At 47.2% G+C, this 19613-nt stretch overlaps 1 protein-coding gene across 6 annotated transcripts in view; it reads left to right on the top strand.

The window, feature by feature from the left end:
* Nucleotides 1-19613, top strand: part of CELF1 (CUGBP Elav-like family member 1) — a 1228135-nt gene that overhangs the window by 162366 nt on the left and 1046156 nt on the right. The window lies entirely within an intron of this gene.

Consider the following 19613-nt stretch of genomic DNA (forward strand, 5'->3'; position numbering starts at 1 on the left):
CATAATGGGGCCTTACTGGTTGTACTTGATTATCCAAACGTGTAACTGGTGATAATTATCCTTGCAGCCTCCTAGGCTGCAATTGCCACACTTTTTTTTTTCCATTTCAATATCAGAGGGTCTCCTATAAATCAGCCTCCCCACTCAGTTTTTCGATCTAGTCATTACAGCGATATCTTTAGCAATGAGCGGAGTTGTTGGCTTATTAAATTCCTGAGCCAACCTTTCAACAAGATTTTGGGAATGTTCAACATCCTTGTACTTTTATTTTTACTTTTATATTTTTTGTAAGACAAATTAGCAGCACTAGCAAAATACTTTATCTGGTGTGGCTAATCAATTTAAAGTCTACAAGCTTGTAAAGCAACCATGTTTTTCTAGCCGGTAGACTAGAGTTTTGAGTGCTTGCTTTTCCTGACCAGTTCGATGTTTCACTTGAAGCCCAGGAGCACACAAGTGACAGCTAATCCCCATTTGTGACCCCTAGATCCGTGGTTTATCATCTCAATACAAAGTTATGAAAGCATGCCTGTTCATTTGCCTAGTTGCTGAGGGAAGTGTACGCACATGGCATTTCGAGATGTGCGAGGGTGGTGTTCCAATATTCCCTTTCTCAGTGCATGCACAGAAGTGCAGTATGTGCATTTATATCCCGTTTGTTGTATGTATGTTCTTGCTATGATCTTTGCTTGAATTCTTCACATGTTATGTGGTCCTTTGTTCCGTATCTTAAACCACTAAAGTGAGCCATTACAATTTGGATGATAGGGTGCATGGTGTATGTGTGTAAGCACCAGCGTGCTGGTGTCTGAATCTGAGACCAAGTGTCTACAGCAGGGTTTCTCTGACGTGTGAAAACCAGTGTTAGGATTTGGTGTTTTGCCTGATCCAAACTCTGTCTGTTTTCTGCAAGTGGGCTCAGTGCTGGTTGTAGTGCTATGCAAAAGGCCACGTCGGCCAATGACTAGGCTAATTAGTGATCTGATCCATGCAAAGTGGTAGGCTACACTTGTGTTCATCAGGATTTATGATACAAGTGTATTCCCGAGCGTTTCGGTCCCTCTGCCGCTTTTACACTCAATACACATCTTGTAAAAATGAACACCCTTCGTCTAGAATTGCCTCCTCTGTATCGTGCTTTAAGGAAACCCTTGCTTGTGTCTGATCCTGAGAGAGCTAGACTTTCTATTTGAATCCCCATTTCTGAATATTATGTAGGTCTAAGTTGTAGGCGCCCCCCGCCCCAAAATTTGTGATTTGGTATTTCTATTGGGAAAACCTAGCTGGCCAGCAATGAAGTGCTTCACGGAGAAAAGGCTGGGGGTAGCAGTTACACGCTACAGAGTACACTTGACTGAGGGCACTTGACTGATTGGAATAAATGCCCTCCCAAGAGGACACATTTTCCCAAGCCTGTGTCTGGCCAGGTAATTTTTTGAAGAGAAGGGCTTTGTTACTTCCTGAAGTACGTGAGGAGGAGGGATTGAGTCAATTCAGTAGATGGTGGTTTATTCTATAGTCCAAGCCCTATTCTGCATCTGTTTACTAGAAAGACCTAATGTTGGCCCATAACAAGGGAGCATGGTATAAATGGGTCAAATGATGTCACCTACATCGCACACTTTCTGTTCAAGCTGGCATTGGCATCTGAGCATGTTACGTTTGATGGTAGCATTGGACCCCAGTTTTTGCAGTTTGTGGATCTGTTTTAGATGCAGATGCTATGCATAGTCCCCATTTGGTGGCTTGCCTGGTGTATTAAAACTTCAGGGTGCAAAATGTGCACTTCCGCACTAGCCAGAAACTATTGAGAATTGATTCTTTGTGAGCAAGAAATTGTGTGCTTTGTGGAGATGGAGAATTGAGATGGTAAGCGACTTGTTATTGCTTGCATCTTTACTTTTCTCTTCCTGAAAACTTGTTTACTAAAAATTGGTGTTGATAGGTGTCTCATTGATGGGATCCATGTAGGATTGCAGAAAAACCTGCAGTGTCCTCTGCTGAGGGCTTACTAAAATTTTAGCGTGTGCATAGGAACGTTGTTTCCAGCAATTTTGTTAAACTCAAATTGTAAACCTGATGGAGCATTCTGGCGAGAGAGGGGCGAAAGATGCTAACAAGGGACGGCTGCAATATATTTACTGAAACATGCACTACTATAAAGTGTGAACTATCACGTAAGAAGTATGAAAAATAGAGAACATTTAGAATAAAAACAGGTGGGGGTGTAAAGGGGTTCAACAACTTTAAAATTGGGACACTTTCACAGTAGGCAAATTACAGTAGTTGAAAACATTTTAAGTTTGAATGCCATTTATTAAAGTGAACATGACTGTTATAAAACCAAAACGGTGTCTTAAAATATAGTAAACATCTAACCAATGCATGCTACCAGGTAAGTAATGTCTTGGGATACTTGTAAGGCGTTTAAATAGTTTCAAAAGTGTCCATTCAGTTAGATGGTTAAGACTGTAGATTATCTCCGGTTATGGTGAAAATGGAAGCATTACTTGTCGCAAGAGGTGATTTGGAGAGTTTTAAGGAACCCTCTTACCGCCCGCCCGTAGAGATTGATGCCCATGCCAAAGTACCAGAGGCCCGAAAGAAATGGATACAGAGCAGTATCGACAGCACATGAAAAGCAGTAGTTCCAGTCAAGAGGGACTCTGAGTAGGACTGTGCACAGACCAGAGACCCTGAGGGAATTGTACCAGCAACAAGATGAAGGTCGGCAAGCCCTAAGAAGGCTACCCAGGAGGAGGTATTCTGTCTGAGGCTCAGGAGACATTGTTGGGCTCTTGGTCAGTAAGCCCACTTATTTCCAGATGTGGTAGCCCACAGTACATTTTGCTGGCTTCTCGTGTTTTGTGACTTGTTTTTCTCCCAGCCAGGCTTAATCGAAGGCTTGGCGCTTTGTTTCGGGTTGTTTATGCTCTGCATTAGGTGCCCTTGTAGCTCCTAAGGAAGAGAGCCCAAAGATATTCCTTAGAGTACCCTCTTAGTTACTCATGGCTAATTGTGGCTTTTTGGCTGTGTAATGTTTCCACTGGATGGACTCCATTTTACCTGACGGGTTCTTTTTTAACCCCGTGACCTCCCTCAATTGTACAAATGGAAGTTGCATCTGTTACCTCAGACATGAGGGGGTCATGCATTAGATGTTTGTGTGCACGCGCTCGTGGGCATCTTTTGCCATTGAGTGTCCCAGAAGTGGAGGTTGTGACCCGCTTGAAACAATTTCTCACTGGCAGATGCGTTTATCGGACATTATTTCTCACTGGCAGATGCCTTTATCGGACATTGTGGATTCCTTTCTTTGTTCTAGAAACCCTTTCTGAATGAGTGGGTATGCTTGGTGTGATGGTCTCCCATTGGTTGACCACCCCTCAGTCAGAATTGTGTGGTGTACGATTGGGTGCAGTGTGTTCACTTACTGGCTTTTGAGGATAAAAGCAGACGCGCTCACCTAGTCTATTGCTGGAACTCTGTACCTGCATTTCTGGAGGCCTGTTATTTGAAGGACCAAAGCTGTACAACAGCACCGTGTTCTGAACAATCTGACTGCAAAACTCTGCCTCTGCAAAGACTGGTCACCTCTGCTTTCCCATGATCCAATGGGCACACTTGGATCGCAGCTTCTGCTAGAAGGCTGCCCCTCCCTGAGGCTCTTGACTGCTTGCATTGCCTCTCTGCAGCAAATACCCCCTTGCTTCCAGAGTCCTGAAGACAGTGAGCCAAATTGACATGCACATCTTTACAGGACCACAGACACCAAGTTTTCAGATTCTGACTCGCCTGAGGCCTCTCCAGAGGCTATGCCGCCCCCATTCCTGTGTCTGCCAAACTCTTCTTCCTGGTCCATTTGCTGTCTGGCTCCTTCAGTGCGCTTTCTTTTTTCTTCACTTTTCCTTGGGGTTTCGACAAGCCGACCCCATCCTCTGAAACTTTATCCTGTGTCAGAGGGTGACTCTGCATAACCGACAACCTCTGGCGGCAGCCCCTTTCCTGTCTGCTCTGAACCCAGACTTTGGAATCCCCCAAATCTTGAATAATCCTTCCAACGAAGTTATGCTTGCTAAATTATGTCTTCTTTTTTACAAAGTCTTAACTGTTGCTGTATTGTTTTTCTCTTTGACTTTTCTTGATTAAAAATGTACTTTGTTAGAACCATCTGAAATCTCCCCCTGTCCCATCGTCTCTTCTTCTTAATTGCCACCCGCTTCTCTCTCCACCAATCTCTCTGCATTTACAAAACCTACTTCAAAATCTTTCATTACACTTCCTCTTGCTGCATATTCCCCCATTGAGCCTCTATTTCTCCGATTCAACGTCTCTATGCTTCTATATCTCACTTTCTGTTGCTCTTTGGAATGCAGTCTGTCTGCAATAAAACATGTACTTTTTCATTCTCCTCATCCTGACCTCATTACCCTTACTGAAACCTGGATCTTTCCTTTTTCATTCTGTATTGTCCCTCCAAGTGCAATAGTTGGTATGATTCCGTCCTCGCCCTACTGTCCTCACCCGTAGTGCCAGATGAGTTCACCAAGACTGTCTGCTTTGAAAGTTTCTTCCAAACAGGTGCCCTCCTGCTCTTCTAGAACTATTGAGGACAGTATTGACACTCTCGCCCCCTCCTTGGCTGAGTTCTGTAATCATTCTTTTGCCACTGGCTCCTTCCCATCACCCCTCAAGCACTTCCTTGTGAATCCCCTCCTAAAAAAGCGGTCTGCGGACCTTTCCTTCCCGGCTAACTACCGCCCTATCTCCACTATCCCCTTCTTGGGCAAACTCTTGGAGAAGTTGGTCATCTCCCAACTAATCGATCACACTGATTCTGTTGGTTATCTCCACGATCACCAGTCTGGCTTCAGAGTAGCCAGGGGCACGGGAACTGCTCCCCTGAACACCCGTGATGACTTGCTCTGAAACCTTGACTCTTAACTCTTTCGGTACTCAATCTTTTTATATACACTCCCCCCCCCCCCCCCCCCCCCCCCCCCCCAACATAAATTGGTACTCCTTTATCAGCCTTGAAAGGATGATGGGCTGAGTTGGCCTTGCCTGGATTCGAACATGCTGCCTTCACATAACCAAGATCTCAGCAGCGAGCACCTAAACCAGCTGAGCTGTCGTATGGGCTGGTTGCTCTTGGTGCACGACAGGGTTGAGCCAGGAGTTTAGGTCCAGTCTGTTAGGGAGAATTATCAGAAATCTGCTAATTCCCTCTACCCTAGAGACCCCCAGCAGCGTTACTGGATTTTGAGGACTTGGATTTTTTTTTAACCTGGAGAGTGAGGCCCTTTTTTTCCCCACTCTATCCTATTTTAATGTGATTTTTGAACACTGTTTCTTTTGGTAATGGAGTCTGTTAAACTCCATAGGCATCTTTTATATTTTCACACAGCACCTTCAGTGCAGTGACACAGGGAAGTCTTTCAGATTTCCCCAAGGTTTGAATACCTTTTCTTGGATAAACTGTTTCCAAGAGCAGTGAAGTGAAATTGACTTTGCTTACACTTATAACTTTGTAGACCCAGCACACACTATCTTACAATAGGATGCTGGCGGGGTTACCTAGTATCCCCTTTGTCTAGCTTCTCATGTAACATTTTTACATTGGCCTTTCCTCACCGAATGGCTGGTGGCAGTGGTTTACTTTTAACTACCGTGGTGTACCTTTACTGCGGGCTGCTTTTGCAGCTGTGGTAAAGCACCAAAGGGTGCCATTTTTGTCAAAATTCCCCTGGTCGTCTTTTTTTTCACTATTACTTTGTGAAAAGGTCCTTCTTGAGATTTACTTTGCACGCCAAACCAGGTTTGGGTCCTTTGGTCATTTTGCCTTTGGTGGGATTCATGAGTGAAGCCCACCTCTGGCTCCAGGGTGTCTCGCAGGGGCAGGAAGCGAGAGGGGTGCCCGAAACCCCCCTGTGCTCTGTTTCCTAGGAGACAGGAATGCATTCTTAGGTGATTGGCTGGCTGGCTGGCTGGCTGCCCGGCAAGGACAGCCACCTTGCTGGGTGATTGACAGCTAGGCTGGAATGAATGGGAGAAACCTGCATAAAAGGTGAGGCTTTTTGGCTTGAAAGGCAGTCGCCCACTGGACTAAGGAATTCGAAGAAGTACTTGAAGAGAGCGCCTGCTGCAACTCCTGGACTGTTGGTTAGCCCAGTGAAGCCCTGCTGCTGTGCTGAAACTCCAAAATCGTATCGACAGAATTTGTCTTCTCCCCAAAAGTAAGCCACCTGGACATCCTCTCGGAGCTGGTTGAAATTCCACTGCAGTTGCTGCTGGAACCGAATAGCCAGGGAGAGGAGCACCAGATCGTGTGCGTTGCTTTTAAGCTGGCCAAGATTTCCAGGACCTCCCAGGAAGCAGGACTGACCGAGCCTGAGCCCCTTCAACAGAGTGCCGGACCCCAGATGTAAGGAAAGCCCATCTAGATAGCCAGGAACCTCTCTGTTAATATTTGCGTTAGACGCGAGGAGCTGAAACACTGAAGTGCTACTTGTTTGAAGATTGCCGGTTGCAAGTGGTGACCGTCCCATTGTAGTGCAGGAGTCCCCAGAAGTCCTCACTCTTGTCCCCACGATTGAGGCCCAGGAACACCAGGATCTGCAGAGCTGCACAGTAACAGAAGTCATCTGCTGCACTTTACTTCAATCTAAAGGTACTGCAAAGTCTGAGAACTGACCTTATTGTGCCACCTTGCTTGTCCTCTTTGGAGACTTGTCTTGGTTGCTCTTGTGAAGTTGCTTGCAGCTTCTTTACCTCACAAGCCTAATTAGCTTGTGGCCCTACTTTTTAATTTATTCTATTCTACAAAGACTTCCATTGTGCAAGACTTTTACTTGCCTGCAAGAAGTGCTTCAGTTCACCTTGACTTTTGCTAACTTAACCTTGGCTGGCCAGGCTTCCTGAATGACTCTTCTCTGCTTAGGTGTTGTCTTCCTTCCGGCAAGGGGTTAACTAACTTTGCATTGAGGGTTACCAAAAGTACTTAACTGCTTCAGAATATTTGTGTTCTAATAACCTTTTTCATTTGACATATTCCTAAATCTGTTTCTAAATGCAACAGTGATATATTAATGTCCCCAGCACCCCAACCTGAGGGTGTAGGTAGTGTCTGTGGGCAATCCCAAATGGCTATTTACTAATTTAGACATCTGAAGTTTTTTTTTTTTTTTGGAAGTGCATTTGAGTGTTACTGTTATATTGCCCCTTCTGAAGAATGCTTATTCTAACTGATAAATTGTATCATCAAGAAACCTTGTGTGTAAGAGTTTATTTGAATCTCTGTAACTCCACTACAGCTCACGTTGACCCCTCTTGAGATAAGCCTGGCTGCTCAACATGCTACAAACCCGTGTAGTACATACTTGTACCAAAGGTTGGGTTCCTGTTGCCAGGTGGTCAGGGTTGTTGTATGTAGTGCACCCAAAGGGTACTGCATACAATTTTGCCTAACATCTGTGTCAAGATGTTTGAGTTGGCATCAACATATTTTAAAATTGTGCTTTATCAGTTGTCTCTGCTTGAAAGTAGGGCTTGTCCAACCATCCGGCCACCCAAAACGTTCCCGTTTTTGGAATTCTGTCTTCACCTCTATGGTGGTAGTCTTTGGAGAAGGCTGTTTCCTCCAACACATTTCCAGGTGTGTAATCCTTCAGTAGTTCAAAGATGACAAACCGGGGTGATCTCAGCCCCTTAATTAGATGACTTTGATTTATTTTTACATTTAAGGACTGCACATGACATTTTCTACAAAATGCTTTTTCAGCAGAATGATGCTACAGTCAAAATAGATTTTAAACCCTTGGCAAAGGCTTGAAATGACACTCTGATTTTGATAAATGTGTGTTTTTAAATAATGCTATGCATAGGTTTTATCACAGTATCGGGGATGTTATCACTAGCAACCATCAGGCAAAGTATCACAGAAGCATACAGTTCACAAAGCAAGTTAAAATTGAAAACCTAGTGTAGTCGGATCACACGTTGGAAAGTTGCAGTTTTACACAAGCAGTTTTTTATAACTGCAAAAAACTGAATTGGGTTCCGTTTTTTGGCTGGAATATATGTATATATGTATATATGTGTATATATAGCGGCGAAGGGAGGTCTCTAGCTGTTGAATTTAGAGGGGTTCGTTTTGAGGATAATAGAGCAGTTAAAAATCAGTTTTGAAAAAGCAAATTTTACTTAAACTAGATTTAATGGCTAAGAAAAGAGGAACGCTACCCGTGAATATCAGTTAAGTTACAGTTGTAACCCTTCACGCAGTGTACCCCTTTTCTTTAGGTAAAATTAATTTATTTCGTAAAAATATTGCTAATGACTTATGATCTATGCAAGACAATTAATAGAGATGGGGCTAGCACTTAGAATTCTCTGTGCACCCTGTCCTTGACCTAGGAACAGCTTTAACAAGTTAGCAGGGTAAGATAGGATTGCTTAGAGAGGAGAGCCAAAAGGGTCGGATAATGTAGGCTATGTGTTTCTATGGGGTGGGGGATTTATACTCCCAGTCCACCCTTAAGTCTAGGGATTTTGGACCGTCAACAGGTTCTGGTCACAAAAGATTCTGGTCACAGGATGCAGACTCTCCTGGCAGAAGACAGATGGGCAAGGTCTGGTCGCCGGATGCTAAGGGTCAGCGGGCATGCAGGTAGTGGCAAGAAGCCGGTCTGGTTCAGGATGCTTAAGGTGCCACAGCTTTCCCCTTTTTAATGGGATTAGTGGGTTTTTCTGGATCAATTGCCTTGCTGGGGGGAAAATCAGCTATGCTGGGGCCTGGCTGGAGTAGGGTCAGCAATGTTTTGGCCTTGTAGGGAAATCTCAGATTAGCAAGATGAATGGAGCAGATCAGGAACGCAGCCGCAGGAATTTCAGGAGAGTGTGTCCAGAGTGCTGTCAGGGACTCTTATATTTATAATGCATAGTGACTTCATAGAAGTATATGGTAGGGCAGGCTTAGCTAAGCACGCCTCTAAATCACTGGATTGGTCAGGTGTGATAGTTCCTGCCTCGCTCAGCTGGTTGGATTTCAAGGGCAGGATATCAGATTTATGATGCGAGTTTTACAATGTTCTTTTTTTTGTTTTTTGCCAAAAAATCAGTCCTAACCTAATTTACTTTTATACATTTGTGGCACTTTGTATCACATGGGCAGATTACCTATTGTAGGTACAGCATAGCAGACCAATCCTCACGGTTGTGGTACCTTGTTTCGCTCTACCAGTTTTTCACGCTTTTCAGTAAGAATTATAATACTTAAAATTCTACAACTTTATACATAGGTGTGGATTATCATTAGGCTTGCAAGTATTAAAATTTGCAATGGCATCATGGATACTTTCCTTATAATACCCAATTCTCTTCCATTTCTATTCCCCACGTGTCTGACGTCTTAAATGAAAGCCCATAAAATTATTTAAACTAACTTTTCAAATTTTTGCAAATTCCTGTGGCAAAGAAGTCTTGCAAGTTTTATTTATAAAATAGTCTTTGGAAACAAATGTTCAGTATTGTTTCCAATAGACGGGCATGGCTTCCAAGCTACCCCCTCAATCCAGGGTTGTCAGATTTCCTTTGAAGCTTCCTATAGAAGTCACAAGTAGGTGTGTTTTTATAATTTTATTTATTTTTTTACTTCGCACATCCGTGTCCTGGAAGTTCCATTGTAAGATTGCTCTGCCCAGACCAAAGTCTGATTAGTATGTGAAGTTTGTCTTGGTCAGTCCGTTTTCCAACGTAGCAATTATCACTTTCGTGTCCTGTAAGTTTATGGTGGCTCCCTTTTGGGGGAAGCCTTGGCTCTGACCAACAGGAAAAACCTGTTTGCATAGCTTGCAAAATCCAGCCCATGCAGTTTAATAGTTTTCTTTTGTCCTGGATCAAAACAAACCTGTTGGATAAAACATCACCTATATATTCCAAAACACCAAACCCCTTTATATTGCTAGGCACAGACATGTTTTTGTTCAACATGACACTCTTTTTAAAATGGGCCTTTTATTTTTCTGGTTTGCAAAAGCCCATTTTTCCATTTGGTAATGTTGCTGGGTTTTCTCTTCCATCTACTTCCGAATGTTCTGTAGCAAGCTTATTTTACACAAGTCTGTACAAGGCAAAAGTCTTTCTTTTCAGGGTTTATTTTGACACTTTGTAGCACAAAGTCTAGCGCTTTTCCCTTTGGCTGAAGTAAAGCTTTTACTTTCCCAGCCTTGGTCTGACACAACCTGACATTCAGGGGTCATGCTTTCTTCTGCTGAAGCACAGTTGGGATATCAATGGGCATGACAGGGCCTTATTAACAGTAGTTTGATGAATCGGAGGAAGAGAGCATAAAGATGGCATCAGTTTTAACAGGAAATTTCCCTTTTTCAAATGGGAACTTTGGCTTGCAGCAAAGCAGCCTATGGGGCAGATCTGCTATTGGCTAGTGGGGGCTGCTGCTCTTACCTTGCTTTTATGATGATAGGAGGGCCCCTGCACCTGCTATGGAGAGCTCTTGGAAGAAAGCAAAGGAGTGAAGACTCCTGTCCACCTGCAAGGAAACCGGAGACCCGTCTAAGAAGGCTATAGAACAAGTTGCATTTGTTGCTTTCAGTGCCATACTCCCTGTGGAGAACCTTCCCATGGCATCAAGTCTTTTATCCTCCCTGTCCGGAGGAACTGTGGGATAGGCTTCTCCTCTAGATGCAGCAGTAGCTACTTGCACAACAAGGCTTTGTGTACTTGTATGTTTGGAAAAAAAACGCTGCATCCACTGATGAGGGTCTGTTTTGTTGTGCGAAATCTTTGTGAACTGCAGGGATGGTATCTGGATTGTTCCAGTTCTCTACAACTTTATTCTTCACTGCTGTAGGGAAGGACTGGGTCCTTAGGAGGTCCCCAATCCAAAATATCTGTTAGGTCATCTTGTTGATATTCAACAGATGATCTACCCCATCCAAGGTATTAACCTTTGCCATTACTGATCTATAAGATGCGGAGTCCAGCAGAGTCTTGGTGTGTGGAAAAGACTAAGGACTCGCTGGCTGTGTTTTCAATCATGTTGCACAAATATTTTTACCAGCTTTACAGTAAGAGGAAAGATTAAAGGTTGTGGATTCGATATTAGTACTGTGCGCTCGTGACCACTCTTTTAAATTTAATGTCAAAGTGAAACACTAATAATGTGAATGGCAGTGACCACTCTTAACCCTCCAGCTCATCCACCAGAGCTGGAAAATTGTAGAAATCAGAAATGTTGTAGTGGGAAGGTGAATCGTGCTCAGTTGGAAGTTAGTCATTCAACAACCGAATTACAGTATTCCAATATAAATGGTTTCAAAAACAGAAGTTTATTCATAGAGGTTTATTCTCGAAGTTGGACAGCCGATGCGTGTTTTGACCGACGGGTCGTTTTCAAGGCCTGAGTCTTGTTCCAGTGCAGCCAGTTACTGTAAATGGACGCTAATCTGTGTTCCCTCTTGGAGTTACTTGCTGTAATCCGCACAACTGCGTGGATGAAGAATCGTGGGTTTGATAAATAAAACCCTTCAATAGGTTCAGCGAAGAGTCAATTAAAGGAAAACAGTATATTCCTGAATATCTGTAGACCAATGAGTAAAAGGACCCCACCCCCTTACAGTAAGAGGAGGAGCGGGCGTTTGAAAGACTCTAGTCATCTGCAGACTCCAGCAGAGTCTGTGTGTCTTCGTGTGGCTGACGGAGGCAAAGGAGTCCTACAACCAACCCCCCCCCCCCCTCGCACACAAAGGGAGAAGAAATGGATGGCGGCCTTTGGTCCCGCACAAGAAGCAACATACATGCTGGCCCACCCTAAAGCTCCCTAACAATACCACACAAATGCAAACGCACCCCAAACTCTACTCCAAGTCAGTCAGCAGGTCAAAACTATTAAAGGGCCAGCGTTAGGACGCGCGCTGCCCCAACCCATTTCTAACTGACGTTCGATCTCATGCCCCCCCTGTCCCTTTCTCCTACTTGTTCAACCTACCTTTCTTGCGCTGACGACACTGGTGTCTGGGCCTCGCTGGGTTGCGGGGAGGGCGCCCTGGGTTATAACCACAAGCTGCACGATACTGCTCTGGCATCGGACGTGGCGCTCTGCGAGGAGACCATCGATGGAGCTCTGCGATGCAGTGTTTGAGGTTGGGTACACTGCATAGACAATGTTAGGCAAAGTTTGAATGCAGTACCCTCTGTGAACACTACAAACAACTATAGGCAACCCAACCTTTGGTATAAGCTTGTATTACACAGTTTTAGTAGTGTGCTGAGCAGCCAGGCTTATCTCAAGAGGGGAAATGTGAACTGTAGTGGAGTTACACAAAGATTCACAGTTACAGGTATTCAAAATAAACTGACACTCGGTTTCTTGCATGAACAATTCATAATTTATCAGTCAGTTATAAAACATTCATTAGAACGAGGCAATCGTATAGTAACACACAAATATACTTCAATACTGTACACTCTGTTTCTGAATCAGACGAGACCCTTTTGGGATGGCCCACATACACAACCTACACCCACAGGTGACTTTAGTAACCAGGATGCTGGGGACATTAATATCTTACTATTGGGATTCAGAATACTTTTCAAGAGGAGTAAAAGGCAAAGGTTATCAGAACATGAGACTAAAATTATTCTTAGACAGTGTAAATACTTTGAGCTCACCAGAAGAGTCCATTCAATAAGCTAGGCCAAAGTCAATGGGCTAAAGTCTTGGATAGGATAAAGCGGTTCTGGCAAGTAAACAAGTTCTTAAAAGTAGTTTGTAAAAAGAATCCTATGTTGGGTCACAAGCTGATTTGGCCTGCGAGTTGCAAAAGTTTCAAGCACTTGAGAGGTAAGTTCTGTCTTGTTTCACACTACCTTACAATGAAGCAAAAGATGCAGCTGATGACTTGTGTTCCATACAGTTCCTGCAGATCTCACTGTTCCTGGACCTCAGTTTTGCGGACAAGAGGGAGGACGTCCGGGGACTCCTGCACTACACTGGGATGGTCAAAAGCTTGCAACTGGCAAACTTCAATTTCAGTGGCTGTTTCGTGTTTCAGCTACCGCACTGGTAACTACGCTGGTCCTGGCTGTCAAGGTGGACTGTCCTTGCTTCTAAGGTCCCGCCCTCAGCTGAGGGAGAGTCAGGCTCGGTCGGTCGGACGTCAGAGTTCGGAGGATTTTCCAAACTCTTTCGGCCAGCTTACAAGCAACGCACACAATCTGGTGTCCCTCTCCCTGGCTCTACGGTTTCCTGCAGCACTCTGAGGAAATGCAACCAGCTTTGAGATGGGTGTCCAGGTGGCTTACTTGGGAGTTGATTGGTACTACCAACTCAAAGGGAGAAGTTGTCCTTTGCTGGTCTTCTCTGTCGATGCGAACTTGGCGATTCAGACCTGCAGCAGGGCTTCACTGGGCAAACCAATAATCCAGAAGTTGCAACAGCCGTCCTCTTCAAGCTCTTCCGTTACTTCGTCCAGTGGTCGACTCTGCCTTCCAATCCAAAAGACTCGCCTTTTTATTCACTTCTCTCCTATTCATTCCAGCCTAGCTGTCACTTACCCAGCAGGGTGGCTGTCCTCGCCGGACAGTCAGCCAGCAAATCGCCACAGAGTGCATTTTGGTCTCCTAGGAGACTAAGCACAGGGAGTTTGAGGCACCTCCCACACTTCTTGCCTACTCCAGACAGTCTGGAGCCAGGGGCAGTCTTCACTCCTGAAGCCCGGTAAAGGCAAATGAACAAAGAGACCAAACATGTTTGGCGCGCAGAGAAACAAAACAGGGATCCATTTTTAGCAACGATGGCTGGGCGCCCTCTTGATAAACACGGCTCCTGTGATTTATTACCAGAGCTATGAATAGTTTGCGGTTGGGAAATATTATACTAGTTCATTGTAAAACCACTGCCGCCAGCCATTCTGAGAGGAAAGGGTAACAATTAACTGTTACATGAGTAACTAGACATAGGGGATACTAAGTAACCTCTCCAGCACTCTATTGTAAGATAGGGTATGCTGGCTCCACAACTTGGACTCCATAACAGCCTAACCTATCGATCCCAGCATGATGGATTGCTGCTAGCTCACTTTGTAATTTAATGTATCTTTGCATGTACCTGCTATATTTTTTGTTCCTACCTGTAACTGCAACGGAACTTTTGTTGACTGCTCTGTTTGTACCCTCCTGTAACTGCAACGTGACACCTGTTTACTGCTTTTACTTGTAACCAGACCTAACGTATGCGCCCATATGCCCCGGGCCTGGCTGCGCTTTATAAATAAAATAAATACAAATACAAATTTACAGGGCTAAGTGAAGTCAATTTCATTCCACTGTTCTGGGAAACAGTTGATCCCAGAGAAGGTATTTAAACCTTGGGAAATCTGAAAGACTTCCCTGTGTTACTGCACTAAAGGTGCTTTGTGACACAATTGTAAAAGATGCCTATGGAGTTGGTTAGACTCCATACCCAGAGGAAATGCAAAGGTAAAACGCATATCAAAATACATGGGTGGGGAGCCGCCAGGGGGTGCCGAGATGTGCTGCAGGATCTCGGCTGGTCGCCGTCTCAGGGTGCCAAATAAGTGAAGATTGAGCCCCCCCCAGTCCGTGTGGACAGATTTTTGACCCCGACCCCCCCCCCCTCTCTGTAGCGGTTTGAACACTCGGCACAGGTGTGGAGTGCGGTGCGGCGCCCGGAGACTTGCGCTGCCGGGAGGCCGGAGTTTGACTGCAGTGGCGTCCTTAGCGGGAGAAACGTGTTCAGCTGCTCGGAGGGCAGGCAGCGCTGGGGAAGGCTGGCCTGCGGTGGGGGGGAGGGGGCGTGGGCCTGCTCCGCGCCCTTGCGGCCTGCCTTGAGGGCTTCTAGCCCAGAGTATATTGCAGGCGTGGTGTCCATGGTCTGGACTGCGGGACCAGGACAGAGGTGTTTGGGGCTGGCGCTGCCCTCCCGATCTCCTGGGTTTCAAGTGCGGTCTGCAGCGGAGGCGACGGCCGATCCGGCGAGGGAGCCCCGGCACGGCGGGCCCTCCTGTGCAGGAGAGCGGTGGAGGTGCTGGTGAGGCGTGGTGCAGAGAGGAGTCGTCGTCCAGGAGAGCGAGTGAGTGCTTGGCCATAGGTGAGCCGCCGGTGGGGTGTCCGTGGTCCGGACTGCGGGACCAGGACAAAGCCGTTTGGGGCTGTTGTTGCCCTCACCCTTTCCCGGGGGCTCAAGAGCGATGAGTAGTGGAGGCGCCGGACGGGCCGGCGGGTGAGTGCCGGCGCAGCGGACACCCCCGGGGCAGGAGAGCTGCAGAGATTCAAGTGGGGCGCAGAGTTCCTCCTGCCTGCGGCACTGGAGAGGTGCCTTTCAGTAGAGCGGGCGATAAGCCTGGGGGGACTTCCATAATCCCCGTTTGGTGCATGATCCGGGCTGCAGCAGAGAGCGGACTCTGAGCGAAGCAGGTCAGCGAGTCCTTGGAGGCTGCTGGGTGTGTTTGGCCCCTGTAGGTGGGGACACAGGGTATTGGGGGGCGGGTGGGGAGAGGTCGGCAGCCCCAGTGCCTCCTTTGAGTTGTGGGGGCCTCCCTCCCCCGGAGACATTGCTAGTTTGAAGTCTTGCCGGTCATCAGTGTGGGCATTCCTGGTGGGGGCGCCTTAAGTTAGGATCCCTCATTTCGGGGGTGTGGAGTGGCCAGCTGTGGGTCCTTGGAGTAGTTGAGAGAACAGGGAGGTGGTCCCCTCGGTCTGGCCCGTGGGCCCCGATCCAACTGCCTCTGGAGGTCTCCTGTTCTTCTGCGTTGGGTGAATATCTCCCCCTTCTTGAATGGACTGGGCGCAGGCCCTAAAAAAGTATCGTCGAGAGGGGACGAAGACTGGGGAGGAAGGCATCATGCAGGCTGTGGCCCAGTCGTAGGGGTTTGAGGCTCAATCAATGAGCCGCAGCATGGCCGCCCTGTTGGAGGAGATGCAAGGCTTCAGGGTGGATATTGGCAAGCGGCTCGACTCCCTGGACAAAAAGGTTGATGCTGTCGAAGACCGTGTCCAGGCCCTGGAGGCCAATCAAACATCACAGACCTATTTGAGACGCAGTTCGATACGAGGCTGACCGAGTTGGAAAGGCGGGAGGATAAGATCACTCTCAAGCTGGACGATTTAAAAAAAGGAACGGCACTCCAATTTAAGGTTTTTTTGGTATGTCGGAACTGGAGGGGGAAACAGTCTGACATTGTGAGAGGGGTCAAGACGATTATTAGTGGACTCTTTGATGGTGAAAATACCAGCAAACCCACAATCGACAGGGCTCCTAGGGCAGGGGGGTGTGCTTGTGGACCCCGCTCGGTCCTTGTGAAATTTCATTATTATGTGGAGAAAACTAAGATTCTGGACTTAACCCGTAAGAGAGGCCCTGTCGATTGGAAGGGTGCTTAAATTACGATCTACCAAGATCTCTCTGCGCTCACCCTTTCTAAGAGGAGACTTTGCGGACCCTTGACAAGGTGGTTGCAGTCTAAGGGTGTTCGTTATAGATGGGGCCACCCATTTGCACTTGCCTTCGAGATGGACGGCTACAAATATTCACTGTCCTCTGAGTCGGACATTCAGCGTGTGACTCGAGTTGTTGGGGACTCCTCCACAAGTGATGGTGCAGAGAAGGAACGGGGGTGGATGGTTCCCTCCCCGGGCCCTCGGAATTTGTGGGACGGCGACAAGTTCGAGGGCACAGGAAATTCAGGAAGGTGGCGCCGCCGTCCCTTAAGCAGCCGAGGCCCTGACTTGGACAGAGGGGGGCTGCAGAGCTGTCGGGTTGAAGGGGAGTGATGGGGTTTACCGTTTGGTCTTGTGTTGGTCACGCCTGCCTCCTATGGCCTAGGTTTATTGGGGAATCTTACAGCTGTGGGAGGCAGTGGAAGCAGTTTGTGGTGTTTGGGACATGTTTCATCTCCGGGGAGGGGGCTCAAACTGTTGTATTCATTTTTAGTGGAAGGCGCCCCAGTGGAGGCGATCTTTAGTGGCGCGGCGGTGGGATGTCGCAGTCTTTCCAAGTGCTCAATGGTGGGGAGTGTGGGGGGGAGCGGGTGTTTGGTTGGGGAGGGGGGTGGTGGGGGCGAGTGTTGCTTACGGGAGTTTGGGGGGTGTTCAAAGGGGGTATGGCTTCCGAACTGCGTGGGGTATTTAGGTTCTTGTTCGGTTTTTTTCTGGTGCTGGGGTGTGGGGACACAAGTTCGGCTCCCTAGAGGGGCGGGAAGATTTCTATGGTCCTTTAGATGGATGATTCTCTACAGAGGGTTCTGGTGGGGTCCCTGATTGTGCAGGGACTAAATTCTCCTACGAAAAGGTCGTTGGTAGGGAATTCTCAGGCTTAAATTGCATTTTGTGTTCGTGCAGGAAACACACTGGGTTAAGGGGAGGGAACCCACTTTCCGATCTAAGGCTATTCAATATTTGTTTCAGTCCGCCTAACTAACGAAGAAGCGTGGGGTGGCCCTCTTGGTTTCTCACAATGCCCTCTTTGTCCCTAAGGCACACAGAATTGACCCGGAAGGGTGCTATATTATGGTTAAGGGCTCAGTGAGAGGCAGGCTATTCACTCTGGTGGGGGTTTATGCCCTGAACAAGGCGCAGGGTCAATTTTGGGAACAGATGGGGGAGACAATTTGTGGGTTTGTGGTGGGAGCATTGATGGTAGGAGGGGATTTCAACATGGTTTTCGGGCCGGATAGGAAGTCCCTCTCCCCCTGTTCGGACCAGCGGACACACAGGATGCTAGCTGACTCATTCTTGCGGACCAATGAGGCGCTGGGCTTGGTAGATGCACATTTTGTCAGAGAACCGTGAATCTCTCCACCTTTTTCTCTGCGGCTCATGGTGCTTTCTCTAGGATAGATTACATTTTAGTGGATTCTACGCTCCGGGATGGTATTTCGGATTTTGGCGCGGAAGTTGTCCCGTGGTCCGATCATGATTTGGTTAGTCACGGTTGGGGTTTCCCCCCCTGACCCCGCTTAGGGCTCGGTGGATCTGTAATGATACTTTACTATCGGACAAAGAGCTTAGACAGTCTCTCCTAGACTCACTCAATCACTGAGTACTTCCGTCTTAACGACACAGGGGAGGTGGATGTCCGGGGAGTCTGGGATGCATTCAAGGCTACGGTCAGAGGAGTGTTGATAGAGATGGGTGCGGGGAAGAAGGAGAGGAGTCGGGAGGAGTTAAAGTTGAGGGAGTGTGTTGCTGCCATTCAGCCGGGAAGGAAGCTGAAATCGCAGATGTGCCTGGGAAAATGGGAGGAGCTTCAGGCTCTTAAGGCTAAATGGGCCGCCTTGCTCGTGGGGCAGACTGAGAGAAAGCTCGCCTTTTTGAAACAGTGGTATATGGAGAGGGAGGGGGGCAGGTGGATCGGATCCTGGCGTGGTGTGAGGGAGCTTCGTAACAGTAGAAGGGTGAACTGTATTAGAGGTCCGACAGAGGGAATCCTGCAAGATGACCTGATAGCAGCAGAGTTCCGGCGCTATTATGAGGGTCTTTATACTTAGGAGTACGCGGGGGATGGGGCTGATGTGGATCAGTTTTTGGAGTCCCTCCCCATCCCTGGCCTTGCCGCAGAGCATGCTGATACGATGGAGCTCCCAGTGTCTCCTCGGGAAGTGCTTGATAGTATCTCCTCCTTGAAAAGTGGCACAGCGCCAGGGGATGACTGTTTTACAGTCCGCTTTTATAAGACATTCTGCTCCGCTCTAGCCCCGTTCCTAGCTAAAGTGTTTAACTCCGCTTTGGATTCGGGTTCTTTCCCTCCCACCATGTCGGTGGGTCTCATTGTAGTTCTCCCGAAAGACGGGAAGGATCCCTCGCGGTGTCAGTCGTATAGACCCATTTCCCTTCTTAACGTCGATGTTAAGGTTTTGGCCAAACTTTTGGCAAATAGATTATCAAGATCCCTTCCCTCCCTGGTTCACGGCGACCAGGTTAGTTTTGTTCCTGGTTGCCAGGGGTCAGACAATGTTAGGAAAACTTTGGGGCTAATGCATGAGGTGTCGAACCGAGGGTCGAAGGCCCATCTCCTGTCTTTGGATTCGGAGAAGGCCTTCGACCGAGTCAAATGGCTCTAAATGGGTAGGGTTTTTTCGGAAAATGGGCTTTGGGGACTACTTTTGCAGGTGGATTTCCACCCTGTACAATGCTCCCTCTGCTAAGGTATTAATGGTTGTTTCTCGGGGGGTGGGGGGTTGTGCTTTCTCGAGGCACTCGTCGGGGGTGTCCCCTTTCTCCTCTGTTGTATGTGTTGGCCATGGAGCCTTTTGCCATTGCGGTCAGGTCGGATGGGGGAATGGTAGGTGTGCCTTGCAGCGGTTGTGAATTTAAGCTGTCCTTATTCGCGGACGACATTTTGGTGTAGCTGTCCAATCTTCACGATTCCCTTCCGCGATTGTTGGGTTTGATTTGCGTTTTTGGGTCTTTTTCTGGGTTAAGTCAACGTTTATAAATCTTGTTTAATGCCCATGGGGGAGGGGCTGGATCATGACATTATGGGGAGGGAGGAAGTGTACGGTATGCGAGTGGAGCGTGAGTTTACTAGGTATTTGGGCACCAACATTCCCAGGGACCTAAGCAGAGTGTAAGAT

The sequence above is a fragment of the Ambystoma mexicanum genome, chromosome 11 (genome assembly GCF_040938575.1).
Source record: "Ambystoma mexicanum isolate Mex_15411 chromosome 11, UKY_AmexF1_1, whole genome shotgun sequence".
Taxonomy (NCBI): domain Eukaryota; kingdom Metazoa; phylum Chordata; class Amphibia; order Caudata; family Ambystomatidae; genus Ambystoma; species Ambystoma mexicanum.